Raw genomic sequence first — 18,258 nt, 5'->3', positions numbered from 1 at the left:
TAGTATTGGGATTTTTTCTAATTTCTGTGTAAGGATTTGACATCAGTAAAGGCATAGGTGATAAAAGCGCGAGTTTCAGTCGGTATGGTAAATTATTTATTTGAAAGATTTCATGTGACAATTATGTCAGGATTATTTTTTCCCAAGTCTGATAATAGGATTTCATTTTGTATGGATAAAAGAGTAAATAGTTTGAACGAGAAGTGTATATTTATTAGAAAGAGTTGGATATTAGTTTAAGTCACTACGAATGATAAGGTTTCCATCTTGTGAAAGCTGAAAAGTTTATTACATGTTGACAAAGTTCGGATAGATGAGAATATTGGTAACTGAAGCGTCTGAACTAGACTAGTCTACATTGAGAAAAGACTTCCTGACTTTCAGTAATGTACCGTTGTATGAATTGTGATGTGTTTCAAGACAGTGAGGTAATGTGATAGTTTAGAGCTTTCGATGTTACATAAAATCAGAGTTGTTAAAGGGGTTAAAGCCGAGCATTGGAATCTATCAAAATTATCCTTGTCAGTGTTGATAGTGGGATGGAAATGAGAAGGATTATTCTTGAGGCCATATCAGAATTAATTCCATGGCGGAAAGAGGAAAATGTGATGTATCCTATTGTTAAATGTTTGGCGAGATCTATAAATCATATCTGTATTGAATGAATTCCTACTCATCATATTCATGGAATTTTAGGTCTCTTTGATTGTTGGATTTCTTGGAATTCCAATCTCCATTAATCAAGTTAAGATCAAGGTTTTATGTCATGATATCATGGGAAACTGAGAAGGGTTGAAAATTTAAGAACAGTTGAGAGTTGAGACTGTAAGCTTTCAGATCATATGAGAAATTAAAGAGATGTATTGGAGGTACAGCCTAAGTGAAAGTTATTCGGCATCGAATATGAGATTAAAAGTGAAGACCACTTTTCTGGTAAGATTTTCGGGGACGAAAATCCCTAAAGGGGGGAGAGTTGTAATATCCTGATTTTGGGCCTAGTCGGAATAGTGGTTTCGTGTCCACAAAATTCGAGATAGAAATAATTATTTTATGATTATTTTGAGGCCTATGATATGATTGCATGATTGTGTGAAAATTTCGTGAAGAAATTTTATGCATAAAGTGCTTAAATTGAAATTAGGGACTAAATCGAATAATTTGCAAAACTTGCATTCTAGAAGTTTCTAGTATGAAATTGTTTTGAAATATTAATTAGGAGGTCTTAAATAGAAATTTTACCAATTTTTAAGTCTATGGACAAAAATTGGACATGGATGGAATTTTTGGAAAGTTTAGTAGTAAGGGCATTTTGGTCATTTAGGGGTAAAATGAATTAAAATACAAAATTAAAGGCCAATTTTTCTCATCTTCAACCCCATGGCCGAATATAGCAAGGAGAAACCATGGCTAGGGTTTTTCAAGCTTCCAAGCTCGATTGTAAGTCCGTTCTAGCCTCGTTTTTAATAATTTTTACGTTTTTAGAGTCCCGGTAGCTCGTTTTAGCTTATGCTAGCAATAATTTAACCTAGGGTTTATATTTGGAAAAATACCCATAGGTGAAATTTGTGTGTTTTGGTGTTTTATGATAGAATATGAGGTTTTAAATTATGTTAGACAACTTGTGCTACTCGATTTTAAGTGAAAACGAGCAAAAGGGCTTTATCGGTAAAAATACCTAATAGTCATAAGTACATGTTAGAGTGAGAATTTGATGTTGCCATAGAAGGGAAAAATGATCAGCATGTCATAAAACATAAGAAAATAGGCTTAAGTTTAATTTACGAGCTTTGGGGCAAAAGTGTAAATATGCGAAAGTTTAGGGGCAAAATTATAATTTTTCAAAAATATGATTTTGGGTCAATTTGAATAATGTGAGTCCTAATTAGACTATATTTTAAATGATAGAGCAAGGAAAACTGAAATTTAGGCTAAAATGGGGAAAATACCAAGTTGTGGACGAAATGGTAAAAGTAGCCATTTTCGCATACGAGGTAAGTTCATATGTAAATGTTGGTAACATAGTTATTATTTTAAATGTTTTAATGTTATTTAAATGATATGATAATTATTATGAAATATTATACTTGTAATAATTGTTTGATAATATGTCAAATTATGTGATATACTTGGAAAATGTGAAATACTACCGAGTACCGGTATCAGCATTCCGTAGAAGATGGTTGAGACACATGATTGGGAAAAATGTCCCGTTGAACCTTAGGAATGGATTAGGATACAAGTGACATGTCACTGGGATATTTGGGCATCCGAACTCGTTGAGTTGAGTCTGAGTTCACTTATGGGTGCGAATGTCCGAACTCATTGAGTTGAGTCCGAGTTCGTGAGATGTAAATAGGCATCCGAGCTCGTTGAGTTGAGTCCGAGTTCACTTATGGATGCGAACGCCCGAGCTCGTTGAGTTGAGTCTGAGTTCACTTATGGGCGGGTTACATGGTAGCTTGGCTACATATGTGGCACTTATGTGCAAACTTTCCATGTATCCGAATTATATTCCGATGTGTTCAACGGGTAAAGTTCTACTGAAATGGAGGAATACTCAAGATGAAAGGGACGTATTGGTAAGTTTTGTGAAATGGGTACTTAAAAACAGGTATGTACTTAACCCTTGGGTTGAAAAATCGATATAACAACAATATGGTAAGATGATAAATGAAAATGTGATATGAATGTCTTGGTGATGATTATGCAAATGATGTTTTATGTTTGCTTATATGGTTATGTTACTTTCTATTTGCATGTGAACTTATTAAGAATTTATGCTTACTCCCTCCTTTTCATTCCTTGTAGTTTTGACAAGCCAGCTCGGAAATCAGGAACGGTCGGAGGCTCGCTCACACTATCCGTATACCATCTTGGCATAATGGCTTGTATATTTTGAGTATGGCATGTATAGCATTATAATCATTTTGTATATATGGTCTTATGATATGGTTATTGAGTGGTATGGAAATGCTTGGTAATGATTAGCCATTGGAATGGCTAATCATGATCATATTTGGTGTTATGTATGTCAAATTGCTAGCTAATCCATGGAAACCATGAAATAGGTAAAATTTACCATAAAATAGATTCAGGCAGTAGTAGTGACGTGAATTTGAAAAATAATTAAAAATATTAGAAATGGAATTAAATAATGAATAAGTTATGTAATCGAAGCTTGATGAGTCTAATTTCATATGGAAGAAGCGAAACAGGTATATGAGCTATATTTTATGAGATGTTTACATTTTTGTTAAACAGGGCCAGAGCGATTTCTGGATCCCCTGTTCTGACTTTGGAAATTCACCATAAATTGTTCAAAGATAATTAGAAGTCATGATTTATATGTACAGATTCCTTATTGAGTCTAGTTTTATTAGAAACAAATGGAATAGTCATTGAAACTCTGTACAGGGAGATATCTGATTCGTAATACATAGAGGTCAGAGCAGTCAAACCCTGAAACAGGGGAGACTTTAACTAATAAACTGTACTAATTTTCTTGACCAAAAATTCTAGAAAAAAATTAGTAAATAGATATATGAGTTTAGTTTTAGAGAAAATTTACGAAATTGGATTTTGAGTTTCGTAACTCGAGATATGAATTTTTAAGAGACTGTGATGCAGATTGTTAGCTTGACTGAAAATTTTAAAAATAAATTGTTTGAGCTGTTTAAGTAATGAATTAAGTCTGTTAACACCTCGTGTTCGACTCCGGCGACGGTCTCGGGTACGGGGCATTACAGTGTGAGTCCTAGGACTTAATTTTTCCAATTTTGATTGTTACATAGCTTGACGTGGTCCACACGTCCTAGCAACATTGTCGTGTCAATACTGGAGTTAATTTTTCAAATTTAATTACAAGTCAGAGAGTTACACGAGCCATAGACACAACCGTGTGTAAGACACAGCCTGTCACACGAACGTGTGTGAGACCGTGTGCTCTACACTGCCTCGTACACGGGCATGGGAGAAGCGAAGGATGACCACACATAGCTTGGCACATGGCCGTGTGACCACTGGGCTTCAATTTTAAAACATCACACAGGCTGAGGAAGCACCACATGGGCGTGCGGCCCGACACGGGCCTTTACATGACCTTCTCCCCCTTTTGAGCCCAAAAACCCTAATTTTTTTTGCTTAGTATCTTTCTTCTCCTACCCTAGCTGCCACCAATCTCCTTCCCCTTCACCATTGACCAACACAAACTTTTTCCTCCCCTTTCCTGATCGTCGACCGTGTGCCCCTTCCACCACCCCCGATCCTCCCTCCCGCCCTTCTTTTCCCTCGCGATTCTTCCCCTCCCTTTCCCCCTTTCCACCATCCACCACACACGCACAAGTCACACGCCTCTTTCCCTTTCTTCCTCACCTCGTCGCACCCCTAGTCGAACAACCCACCCTTCCACTTCGCTGAACTCCTACGACCACCCCTATCACTGACCGCCCCTTTCCTCTTCGACAATGCAGCTCCCCCGTCCCCTCTCCCTTTCTCCTTCGCCAAAACAACCCTAAGCCATCCCTAATCGAGTAGCCACCACCTCGCACAATACCATATCCGTTTCTTGCACCCACCGCCGTGCCCACCGCCTCCCAATAACTCCAATCACCGCTCATTCATTGGTTTCCTCCCCATTTACCATTTACCATTTACCATTTACCATTTTTCATTTTTATTTTATTTTATTTTTATTCTAATTTATTTTATTTTATTTTGTATTTCTTTTATTTTACTTTTATTATTTTTTCATATTAATTTTCTTGTTCTAATTCTTATTACTCTTTACTGTTATTTTATTTAGTTATTTTATTTAGTTTGGTTGTTATTCTTATTACTCTTTACTCTTCTTATTTTTAATTTATTATTATTGTTAGCATTAAATTGAGTTTATTCTTGTTATTCTTCTTACTATTATTTTTCTTCTTCTTCTGAATAGTTTGCATGCTTAGTAGATTTAATAACTAGTTTTTGCATGATTGGTCATAATACATATTGTTTTAGGTGTAGATTTTCTATTTAAGTAGCTTGGATTTTGATGTTTGTCATGAGATGATTGTTAGTGACATATTTTAATGTGCATGTTGATTCACTGACCTTTATGTTTGCTTAATTGGTGATACTTATTTTATTGCTTCTCTCATACTGGGCTATTTGATCATTTTTAAGCACATCATGACAAATAGACGTGGCAAATCCCATTTCAAAAAAGCAGAAGACTCCGAGTGCGACCGCTTCCTCAGGTCCCACCATCGATGTAAGTCATCCGTGTATACGATGCTCACAAGCTCCTCAAGTGGACCTCTATCAGCATCTTTGACAGTGGCCATTAGGATTAGGTCGATGTATTGATTGGGCAGCCTTGGACTAGATTCACCTAGTTGATCGATTCCGTGCATTGATCGTTACAGCCCCTTGGGACTGATTCTTCTCCATCATCAAGGACACTTACTCGGAGCTTACCCTCAAGTTTCGTTTGACTTTCGTCCTTCAGTATGTGATGTCGAGCCAAGATGAGTCGCGCACTAATACTTTCTAACTTGGCATTATGACGCGTCATCTAAACGTCCCAGACTTCAGAGTTTCCCTAGGACTCTATAACGAGGAGTTCATGAGTGCCAAGGGGTTCCTTACTTTATACTGGCACATCAGTTATTCACCGTCTCTATGCTGGATAGAGCTTACGGCTAGCACGATAACCTATGACCTGAGCCGGTCGAAGGTGACTTCACTTCCTCCAGCTTTGCGCTATATTCATGCCATATTGGCTCACACGTTGATCGGTATGAGGAAGAGCATCGGGGTCATTGGTACATTAGATGCTTATTTTCTTTGGAGCATGGTGACGGGGCGCACTTTCGTTCTTGCATACTTCATCGCCTTTGCTTGCTGCAATTAGACAAAACATAGTAGGAAGGGTCCTATCTACTTAGGCCCTTACGTGACTCGCCTCTCACGACATTTTAGTCTCCTCGACACTTTAGAGTTGTCCTCCTCCTTTACACTAGTTGGACAGATGTCCCTGCAAGGGTTATTGAGTATGAGTCACATGCAGATGATCGAGTGACTGTGTGGAGTGGATCCTCCACGATACCGACTATCTCATTCTGACCCTCAAGATGAGCATGAAGACTTTACTAATGATGTCCCTCTCCACCACGAGGATCCATCTCATCATCCACCTCCAAGTTACCCTATTACTACTTCTGCAACCACCCTAGTAGACCTCTCCAAGCAGTTCACTCGTTTTAAGAGGCACTATTTTGAGCGATTCGATAGTATTGATGCGATATTGCAGCAGATCTATTAACATCTCCATATTTCTTCTTCAGCACCAGCGCCTCACAATCTTGATGCCTTTCACGATGAATATCATTGATTTTATTTCTTTTCTTTTTAACCTTATTTTTATTTTTGTTTTTAGTTGTTTTATTTTTATTTCTTAGACTTATTTCATTTATCTTTTTAGAACTATGTTTTTTATTTTTATGGTTGTTTCTAATTAAGTTTGTAACCTCTTAATCTTCTTCATTATTTGTGTTTATTTTCTTATTATTTTTCTCGGAACCATGCACTACATTTTCATTTGCCAACAATTCCAGTTTTCACTATTCTGGCGATTTCATTCATATTTAGGACAGTTTTAGTTTTCTCCCTCTCCTATTATATTATACTTATTCTTTGCTTATAGATGTTTGTACATTAAGGAAAATGTACTTCTTATGTGTGGGAAGGTTCTTTATATAATTATTAAAAAATTCATGAATTATTTCTAGCGTTTAAGTAATTTTCTCATACTTCTAGTAGAGTAATTTTTTTGTCAATTTGAGATTTTTATTGATGTTGTTTTGGATTGATTTGTAGATATTTGTGCATTGGTTGATTTAATCTTTAAGACATGAGAGAGTCAAGCATGATAAGTTATTTTTCATAAATAATTTTTTTTAGGTTGTTTCCCTGAATTGAGGTATTTTCTTGAAGTTTTAAATTTGCTAGTTTGACATCAAAACCATGTATTGTTGTGAGCTTTTAAGCCTATAGAGCATACATTTTCATGCTCATTTTATTATTGGTTATGAGTGTGTCAACTTGATTTGTTATTCTAGAACTTGCTTCGATTATGCATGTCGAGACCGAACCTTTGATTTGATATACTGAGATGATCAAGGCACTTAGGTTTTAACCCACTTAACTTATAAAAATCTTGCCTATTGAATTAACCCCTAGTGAACCCTGTTGAGCCTAACATACCTTTTCTTGATTAACCCATGAATGTTAACCCATAACTCATTTTTTCGTTGTGACTCTGTCCCGTTTTATTGACTCCCTTTTTGTTAAGATTTGATTTGGTTAGTTTCCTAACTATGCTCTTTAGTTCGAATTGTTGAATTAATTCTTATTATTCTAGTTAAAAAATCGAAAAAAATAAATATATTGATTAATTTTTTTTGTTGATTGAGCTTGAATAATTAATTTCATATTTTATTGAGAAGCTCATTTTTTTCTTGAATTGTATTGATTGGTGCACTTTCTTTTAATTCAGCATTTGATTATTTTGTTTCTAGTTTGGTAATTTATCAACTCGATCTAGATTATAATCAATTTTTTTGGCCTTTTTCCGCACCCTTAACCTAATCCTCATTACAACCTCTTAAAGACTTTTTGATTGGTGTGTCATATCATTTTATAGTGGTGGAGATTTGACTTTCAAGCAAGCTTATGGTAATGACATCTCTTGTTCAACTGTTGAGTGCATATTTCTTGAACCTTAAACACTTTGAGTGCTTTGAGTGAATCTTTAGTAAGGATGTCAATTCTTGTTAATTTTAAATTAAAGGTAATTACTTAAAGAAGGGGGGACACCTTTATTTTCGTGCTTAAAAAATTTTGACTTGGATTTTTTGAATCTTTAGTGACCTTTTAGTTGAATTGCCAATGTATGATTGTCTGTGAATTATATTGAGATATTATTTATGCGAATTACAAGTTGAGTAAAATTAACTTTAATGTGAGTTGAGGATTTTTCTTGAGGACAAGCAAACGCTTAAGTGTGGGGATATTTGATAAGTGATAAAAGTAACATGTTTTAATCCCATTCCTAATGTGTTTTTGGTTAATTATTTATGCAAATTGGTGAATTTTATGCTCCTAATCCTTTAAATTCATATTTCTATACTTAGGAGAACATTTGGGAGCAAAAGGAGCAAAAAACAGAAAAATAAAGTAGATTTCAGGAGTCACAGGGGCTAGACCTTCCCTTTTGGTCTGGACACACAACCGTGTGAGCCACACGAGATAGACATATGGCCTTGTTCCAGGCCTTGTCGATTTCACATCTTGCACCCCAAACACGCGGAAAAACACAATTTTTAGGCTTTTGAGGCATTCTAACTATAAATACCAAATAGAAGAAGAGAATCAGGGGGTCATCAGAGAATATTGAAGAAAATAGTTCAAAGAACACCATTTGAGCCAACTCTGAAGCAGATTTCCATCAAGATTGAAGACCTCCTTTTAATTTCTTTTGAAGTTTTTATGAGTTTCTTTATTTCTTATGGTTATTCTGACTTTGAGATGTTTTTATTCACAATTATGAACTAATTCCCTAGATACCTAGGGAAGATGAAACCTATGATGAATTCTATTATTTGATTTTTGTTTTACATGATAAATATTTGATTCTTGTTCTTAGTTATGTGTGCTTATCTCTTATTTTAATATTTCTGGGATACTAATTAATGTTTAAGGTGGTTAAATCAGAGGAGGAAAAATCCTTGTTTAAAAGTAGATCTAGCACAATTGAGTGGAGTTGCATGCAATCCTAGAAAAAGGAAGACATAAATCTACCAGATTACAATCAAATCTAATAGGGGAATCAATAAATTGAGTGAATGCGACAATAGGGGTTTTAATTAGAAAGAAATTTTAATTAATCAATGTAGAGTCAGTTTCTCTTACTCTCAAAAGATATATTAACATAATTTAGGGATTTCTATGGATTAAGATACCAACTGAATAAATCATTTAATTCAGATTCATAATAATAGATGAAATCTAGGTGGATTCTTTCCTTGGTATTGTTTCTCTCTTTGGTTATTACTCGATTATTTTTTTGATTCATTCTCTGTTGATTTCTTTAGTTAAATTAATTTAGTAATCTTAATTTAAACCAATCATTCCAATTTTTCGGCTAAATAATAGGAAAACAGTAATTACTAATACTTTTAGTTGTCGTGGATATGATATCTTTAATCATCGTAGCTATACTATTTGTTGATAGATGCACTTGCCTTTGTTGTATTTTTAGTTAGTAACGAGAAAACACACATCACCAACCAATTAGGCTTAGATATGAACTTTGTGTATTTCACATTCTTTCATTTGTTTCTTGATGAAGCTATTTTAATTATTGCATAAGTTTTGTAAATGGATTTAAAAGAGTGTGGTTATTTTACAAAGAGAAACTGATAGTAAATTTCATTATGAATGTTGGTAATTTTAGAGTTGTAATGCCCCAAAACCTGGCCTAGAAGTTTAGACCGAATCTCGGAGGTTACATTGATCATCGAAGTGATGGTAGGAAAATTTTAGTTTAACCAACCAGGGAACAATCGGTATTAAAGTTACGTAAAAACTCACTCTCAGTTGTAAAATCCTGATATTACAAAAATTTTAGTCCAAAAGATGCTTACGTGCGTATAACACAACATTTCGTACCACTATATTCAAATTAAAACTTACAATTTAAACTGTTTATTTATAAATGCAGAAAATATGAAAATACTTTTAAAGTTGATTCTAAAACGTGGTTGTCTGAGACCTCCGGCATGCCAAGTCCAATAATAGAAAATGAGGGTACTTGCAAAGGGATAAACTAAGGGGGTTGAGCTATACGAGCTCAGTGTGAGTTCAAAAACGATAGATAAATGATCATTAAAATGTCACAAAAAATAAAACTCAATGGAAATCCGATGTACGAATAATATTCACAACAAATCAAACGTATCAGTACTGAAGCACCTCGAGCTATAAATAGTTAGTCTCGTAATCAAACAGATAGACAAACAGAATGTGGAATGAATACAACAAGTAATAGAAACCCACCCAACCAGCCAAACACCTCTCCGTCCCCCAATCACACCCCAAAAAGAGCTAATTAAGCTCACCCAACCAAGCACACCACATAGGACCTCAAAAGGTCCATCCAACCCTACATACCAAGTATGTGGACTAAGCCATTCAAATGTTAATATGCAGCAGAGCTAAAATATATGTCGTACTGATCATTACGGTAAACCACTATACAGACATGTTGCAGTTGAAACTATCAAAAAGATCAGACTCCCTTCTCTTCGCAACCAAGCCCAAAAATATTAATGTAAATGTAACAGCTCATTTTTAGTGAAATCGGAACAGTGGTTTCAAGACCACAAATCTGAGTCAAAAAGAAATTTATTTTAATAATATTTCATGGTTTGTATTATGATGGGAAAGATGTATGAAAATTTCGATAAGAAATTTTTTTTCGATTGCATGTTTAATTGTGAAAAGGACCAAATTGCATAAAATGAAAAAGTTGAGTTCTAGTAGCTATAAGTATCAAATAGCTATGAAATTCAAAACTTGAGGTCCTTATATGGTAACTAGACCATTAAGAAAAGTTAGTAGATATTTTTGATGATTCATCCATGGAAAATTAGAAAAATAAAAAGGACTAAATTGGAAATATAAATAAATAAAAGATGATAAAATAAACAAATTTTTAATATCATCATTTTATATCATCTTCTTCCCCAAAAAAATACATGGAAACCTTAGGAAAGAGAAAGCAAGCTTTCTTGACTTAATTGGGTAAGTAATCTTGTCCCTTTTTTGTAATTTTTATATTTTCGAGTTTAGAATAGCTTAATTTATCTACTTTAAGGATCAATTTATAAAGTTATCAAAATATTGAAATTTTTCCATGGATGAATATGCTGAAATATGAAATTTATGGTAGAAAATGAAAGGTTGTTAATAGATAAACAACTTTTAGAAGGAGAATTTTGATGAAATTATGATTTGGGGACTAAATTGAAAAGTGGTAAAGCCAACGGAAAAATTCTGATTTTTTTGAAATTCATGGGCTTTTATTGTAACATGTAAAATTTGGTTAGGCTTGAAATAAGAATTAAATTTCATGAATTTCATATTCCGAGTTTAGCGATGAAATCATCATTTGTGAAAAGTATAGGGGCAAAATAGTAATTTTACCTAGGAAGTGAATTGAGTTCAGTTGAGTATGAAAAGGATAAAATTGATGTTAAATTTATTTATTTAGATTCGAAAAACTCAAATACGAAGTTAGATCGAGGAAAAGAAAAAGTGCCAGATTAGTAGATTTCTGTATACGAACAAGTATTGAGGTAAGTTTGTGTAACTTAATTATGTATATTAATATGTTTAAAGCGAATGTTGTATTTGTTTGAATTGCATAAATGTTGAATGTATGGAATTAATCACATATATGATATTGTTTGATAGTTGATAAGTCCTGTTTGAATAATGAAATGTGATGGATACAACATTTTTTTGTATTGATTATAGTCCTACATATGTTGCGGACAGAATAGCTCGGACGAGCATCCTGTTAAAAGCCTTCTCGAGCATCCTAATTGGTAGTGATCCTGCATGTGTTGTGCACTATCGCAGCCCTTTGTGAGTGTCCTGTTACATGATTCGATCAGTTGTGATCCAACAATCAATTGTGGACACAAACACAGCTCATTGTAAGTGTCTAGATATAGGCTCTTATAAGCTTCCTGATATGGCTCGCTTGAACTCCCTGTTATGTTATCTGGAGCTCCCTGTTAATAACTCTTCGGAGTTATCTGTTAAGTTCAATGAGCTTCTTGTTCTAAACTCTTATGAGTTTCCTATTTAGCCCGGATAAGCTTCCTGATACATGGCTCACATGAGCATCCTGTTACATGGCTCGAGGGAGTGCTTCCTGATTATGTGCCCTATTTGGGTACCCCTGGATATGAATTGACGAATTTCAATTTCGTACGCTTTAAGTGTACTACATGAGCGTACCCATCGATATTTGAAATAAATTCAACTGGTAAAGTTCAGACATGGCTAAAATGAACTTGATTTGTCATAGAAATGTACATGTAATATGGATTAATGATATGGAAAGCATATGTATATGAAAATCATGAAACAATGAAATCATCCATTTTCTTAGTATTATGTGAATTATTTGACTAACATGATTGATGAAGTTGTGTTTTAGGCTATTACCCAAATTGCTTGGATGCATTTTTGTGTGCTTATCTTAAACGAAAATATATGGTAAGTTAAATTTTTGTTATGCGAACTTATTAAGCATTTGAAATGCTTACTCAGTTTTCTTTTCTCTATTTTATAGTGCTCAGAAGCTCGTAAAGGTTATAGAGCAGTCGGAGCATCATCACACTATCCTCAAGTTTGTTTTGGTATAAATAGCAAACTTATTTTGGACATAATGGCATGTATAGTTTAAAGTGCCTAATGGAGGCATGCATATGTTTGGTTGTAACTAGCCTTTGGAATGGCTAGTGTTATATGCATTTTGATGTAATTATATAGTGCCATATCATGTTTGAAGTGTGTTAAAATGGTTGAAAGGTAGAAGATATATAAATCAAATGATGAATGGATTTGAATTAGTATAATTGATAAATTTTGTTCATAAACACATGCATAAATTTGGAAATAATAAAATTTTCTCTTTGCTTTAGTTTAATCAGTTAGTTAATTTTGTTAATCAATCTAATAAACAACCCCTCTTTATTTCTAGGTTAAATAATAAAAAGATAGTTATTACTAGTACTTTTGGTTCCCTTGGGTACGATATCCCGGTCTTGCCATTACTATACTATTGTTCGAAAGGTGCGCTTGGCTTTGCGTCCTGATAATAGTTAGTCTAGGTTTGATCTTCATTATAAATATTTATTACTTGTTACGAATCACGCGATCAAGTTTTTGGCGCTATTGTAGGGGAACTAAAATATTAGGAACGCTCAATTTTTATTACTTTAGCCATTTATTTTTCTTGCAATATTATTATTATTATTTATTAATTTATTTTTTTCCTTCTCTTGGCAGGTTTTTATAGTTTATGACTACAAGAAACCCGTCGGGACCATTACTTTTTGACAAAGAAATCGATCGTACAGTTTGTAGAAATCAAAGAGAGATAAGGCGCAGCTTACGATACACGGAGAATGAGCAAGAAGACGATACTCAACCCCCAACCGAAGAGATGGCTGAAAACCAAGGCAATCAGCTACCTCCTGCAATTGCGGCTAATCAAAATCCTACTCCACACACAATGTATGATTATGCTAAACCTTCTTTAACAGGAACTGAATCTAGCATAGTTAGACCTGCTGTAGCTGCGAATACTTTTGAACTAAACCTAACACAATTCAAATGATACAGCAGTTTGTTCAGTTTGATGGTTTGCAGGATGAAGATCCCAACGCTCACTTAGCAAACTTTCTAGAATTTTACGATACATTTAAAATAAATGGCGTTTCTGATGATGTCATTCGTCTTTGGTTATTTCCCTTTTCACTGAAAAATAAAGCTAAACAGTGGTTGAACTCGTTACCACGAGGTTCTATCACGACTTGGGAACAAATGACCGAGAAATTTTTACTAAAATATTTTTCGCCAGCTAAAACGGCTAAATTACGTAATGATATCTCTTCTTTTGTGCAGATGGATTTAGAAACACTTTACGTTGCATGGGAGAGATATAAGGACTTACTGATAAGGTGCCCTCACCATGGGTTACCGCTTTTGTCGCAAGTACAAACATTCCACAATGGTCTGAATCCCTCGACTCAGCAAATGGTTGATGCAGCTGCTGGCGGAACCATCAACAACAAAACACCTGAAGAGGCTTATGAATTCTTTGAAGAAATGTCACTGAATAACTATCAATGGAAATTCATGAGGACTAAGCTAAAAAAAACAACCGGTGTTTATAACGTCGACTCAGTTACTATGCTGTCAAATCAGGTAGAACTTCTAAACAAAAAGATTGATGGTTTACTTGGCTCTACGCAGGTACATCCAGTAATGAGGTGTGACTCAAGCGGTGGAGGTGTGCATACAGAATATCAATCTTTCAATCCCACAACCGAAGAGGAATAAGTCAATTATATGGGTAACAATAACTTTAGATCTCAAAATAACCCATACAGTAATACTTATAATACAGGTTGGAGGAACCACCCAAATTTCTCCTAGGGTGGTCAAGGGAATCAAAAGCCACAAAATCATCAGGGTTTTCAACAGCCACCTTATCAACAAGAGAAGAAACTGAACCTTGAGGAGATGCTCTCAAAATTCATATCAATGTCAGAAACCCATTTCCAAAATACCGAGACAGCACTTAAAAATCAACAAGCATTGATCCAAGGACTCAAAACTCAGATAAACCAGCTTTCCAAACTGATCTCTGAATGACCACAAGGTAGTTTGCCAAGTAATACCGAACCTAACCCAAGGGAACAACTCAACGCAATTAATACTCAAGATGACGAAGGTGTCGTTGAGCCTGAACCAGAACCGAGGCAAGAAACTGTGGTAAGCAAAGGGAGAGATGAGGTAGGTCAAAATACAAACAAACTAGTGACTGTCGAATATACACCTTGTGTTCCATACCCTAACGCGACAAGGAAAGACCGCCCAGACGAACAATTCGGTAAATTCCTTAAACTTTTGAAAAAATTACATATTAACTTACCGTTTATTGAAGCTTTGTCGCAAATGCCAAATGCAATTAAATTTTTAAAAGAGCTTTTAGTAAATAAGCGGAAGTTGGACGAAGCATTGGATGTGGAGCTAAATACAGTCTGCTCAGCTATTCTACAGAATAAGCTACCCCAAAAATTGAAAGATCCAGGGAGTTTTACAATTCCTTGTTTAATTGGTAGTTTAGATATAAGTCATGCATTAGCTGATTTAGGGGCTAATATTAACGTAATGCCTTACAAAATGTTTAAGCAACTAGGTCTTGGGAAACCTAAACAAACTAGGATGAGCATTCAATTGGCAGATAAAACTATAAGATTCCCTAGGGGTATTATTTAAGATGTACTCGTGCAAGTAGATAAGTTCATATTTCCCGTTGATTTCGTTGTTCTAGACATAGAGGAGGATAATAACACCCCTTTGATTTTAGGAAGGCCGTTTTTAGCAACTGCTAAAACAATTATTGATGTTGGCACAGGTGAGCTTACACTTCGTGTGGGAGACAAAACGATCACCTTTCGAGCTCGTAATTCTGGCATCACATCGAACATTGAAGGTAATAGTCCACACCAATCTACTAAAACTGACAATATGAATTTGCAGAAATTAAGCTTCAAAGAAGTTCACGAGCCATGTTCTAGAAATGATAGAGAACATAATCATGAAGAACGAAGGCTACAGATAAAGGAGCTAGACGAATGGCGAGCACACAAACCGAGAACACATGATAAATCGAAACTACGCCAAAACAAGCTCGATGCCTATCCTAATCAACTTAAGGTTGGCAATAAAGTCTTACTAGATGCCGCAGATCCCCACATTGTCACTACCACACCGAAAGAGGAAATCCCTCTTACGGTACTCAATATTTTTCCATTCGGTACGGTGGAGGTGAGTCACCCCAAGTTCAGCACTTTAAGGTTAACAACATCCGATTAAAACCATATTTTGATGAGATTGATAGCAGGAATGAGGAGTATAAACTCTTCGAACAACCCTGACCATTTACCGGAGAGGTAAGTCGAGTTTAAACTATAAATAAGCGCTTCTCGGGAAGCAAGCCAAGCACTAACATATTTTGATTTCTTTATTTTTAACACTTTGAATTATTAACTTTATCTTCAAACTGTAAAGTTTCTCAACACACACGACCAGGCACGGGTGTGCCTAAGGCCGTAGCCAAGCAGGGGTAGAAACACGGTCGTGCGATACAGCCGTGTGGAAGTAGGACATGATTTACCCAAAGCACGGGATGCGATAAATCCCCACGGCCGTGCGACATGGCCGTGGATGAACTTAATAGGTGAACACGGGAGTGGGAATGGAAAAACACAGGCGTGCCAGGGGCAAGGCTCAATTCTGTTTCTTCAACACGGGCGTGTTAAACCATGGACAACAATACACGGGCACGGTACCTTAACACACGGGCGTGGGAGAAGCAAACAAAGCTAGGAACGACCGTGTGACATGGTCGTGTACCACACATGCCCTAGACACACAGGCGTGGGATAGTTACCGGGCATGACCTAAATTGCAAAATTCAAAAATCACGGGCTCACCTTCAGAGTACACAGGCGTGGCCCTAGGCCGTGTGCACCTCCTCTATATAAGCAAATCACTGTTCATTTTCTTCTTTCTTTCAAAACCCTAGCCGAAATCTCCCCTTCTCCACTCCTTAATCCCTATTCTGAACACATTACCCAGATTCTCACTTCCCCAACCCCCAAACCACCCTACAATCCACTCCCCCTGTATCAATCCTCACTTTCCTCTCTCTTTTCCCTCTATTTTTTTCTCCACACGGCTGTATCCCCACACCACACGCTCGTGCTTCCCTTCAACACGCCCGTGCACCACCCTACAACAGCTTTTGGTACCTTATGTCATCATTAAGTGTAACACCCCGAACCCGAAACCGACACCGGAGTCGAACACGAGGTGTTAACTGACTTTAACCCCTTATAAAATTTATTTTCTAGACACTGCCCAATCTGTGTACTAGTCGTTTTAAAAATCATATCTTGAGTTTCGTAACTCAAAAATCAGTTTCGTAATTTTTCCCAGAAACTAGACTCATGTGCCCATCTATTTATTTTTCTAGAATTTTTGGTCGGGCCAATTAGTACAGTTTATTAGTCAAAGTCTCCCATGTTGCAGGGGTCGACTACACTGACCTTTTCCCATTACGACTTGGATGTCTCCCTGCACGGGGCTTCAATACTGATGCCGTTTGTTTCTATGAAATCTAGACTCAGAGAGGAATCTATACATATATGGTACGACCCCTAATTATCTCTGGTTAATTTATAATGAATTTCCAAAGTCGGAGCAGGGAATCCAGAAACCGTTCTGGCCCTGTCCCACAAAAATCTGATTATCTCTTAATATAATGCCCATATGATCTTTTCGTTACTTCCTCATGAAAACAGACTCATCGAGCTTCGATTACATAATTTATTCATCAATTAATTCCACTCCTACTATTTTTAGTGATTTTTCAATCTCATGACACTGCTGCTGCCAGCATCTGTTACGAAAGTAACTAGGTCCATTTCATGCCTACCCTTGATCCAACTCAATCGAACATTCGTGCCATTTTCGCATGGCTTAAAGTTTACATGCCAAAGTTCAAACACAACGTAATAGCTTATACATGCCAAAATGTTCTTCTAAGCCAACTAAGAAGAAAGTACCAAAACTTGCTATCCGGTGTGATGACTTCGATGACGGCCCGATCACGCAAAAAGAGATGTGTCCAAGAAACCTAGAATAGGTGACAAGGAAACACCGAGTGAGTTTATAACTCAGTAAGTCATAAGCTATGCACTACCATCCATCAATAACATTATCACAAGAGAAAACAAAATGGAACGAGGCTAATTACTCCATGCATTCCGAACCATACCATAGTTCCTCCAACCTATCGATTCAATTTCATATCAATTCATGCATTCACATTCCATATACTCATCAATAGGACATTGAAGCATTTTCATAAATCAATTTATTTTCGTTACAATCAAACGACTAAACGGCCTTTCACCCATCCTACGATAAATTTTATGTACGTGACTTCAAGTATAGTTGTCACATAGGTTCAAACTTACCGAGCTCAACACCAAGTATAAGCATAGCACCTATTAGCCATGTACTCAAGACACTTACCCGATCCGCTGTCCGCGATCGACTCAATAGTGTCGCACACATAGTGTCCATAATGATTCACGAATGTATATTGAGTCCGCACACTCAGTGCTATATAATCAACTCGCACACTTAGTGCTACGTAATCAAATCGCACACTTAGTGCTACATAGTCAAACTCGCACACTTAGTGCCGCATGGTCAATTCGCACACTTAGTGCATCATATTCATTTCACACACTTAGTGCAACATAGTCAAATCGCACACTTAGTGCTGTACAATTTAATCCCGCGCACTTAGCGCCAATCTCATGGTCATAAATGGTT

General features: G+C 36.0%; 1 non-coding gene across 1 annotated transcript; it reads right to left on the bottom strand.

The window, feature by feature from the left end:
• Positions 1–13,713: 13,713 nt before the first annotated feature.
• Positions 13,714–13,820, bottom strand: LOC121213442 (small nucleolar RNA R71). The gene has a single exon (XR_005908823.1). It is a non-coding gene; the product is annotated as a small nucleolar RNA R71 (small nucleolar RNA).
• Positions 13,821–18,258: the final 4,438 nt, after the last annotated feature.

The sequence above is a fragment of the Gossypium hirsutum genome, chromosome A13, assembly GCF_007990345.1.
Source record: "Gossypium hirsutum isolate 1008001.06 chromosome A13, Gossypium_hirsutum_v2.1, whole genome shotgun sequence".
Lineage (NCBI taxonomy): Eukaryota > Viridiplantae > Streptophyta > Magnoliopsida > Malvales > Malvaceae > Gossypium > Gossypium hirsutum.
This window is presented reverse-complemented; position numbering and strand designations above follow the sequence as displayed.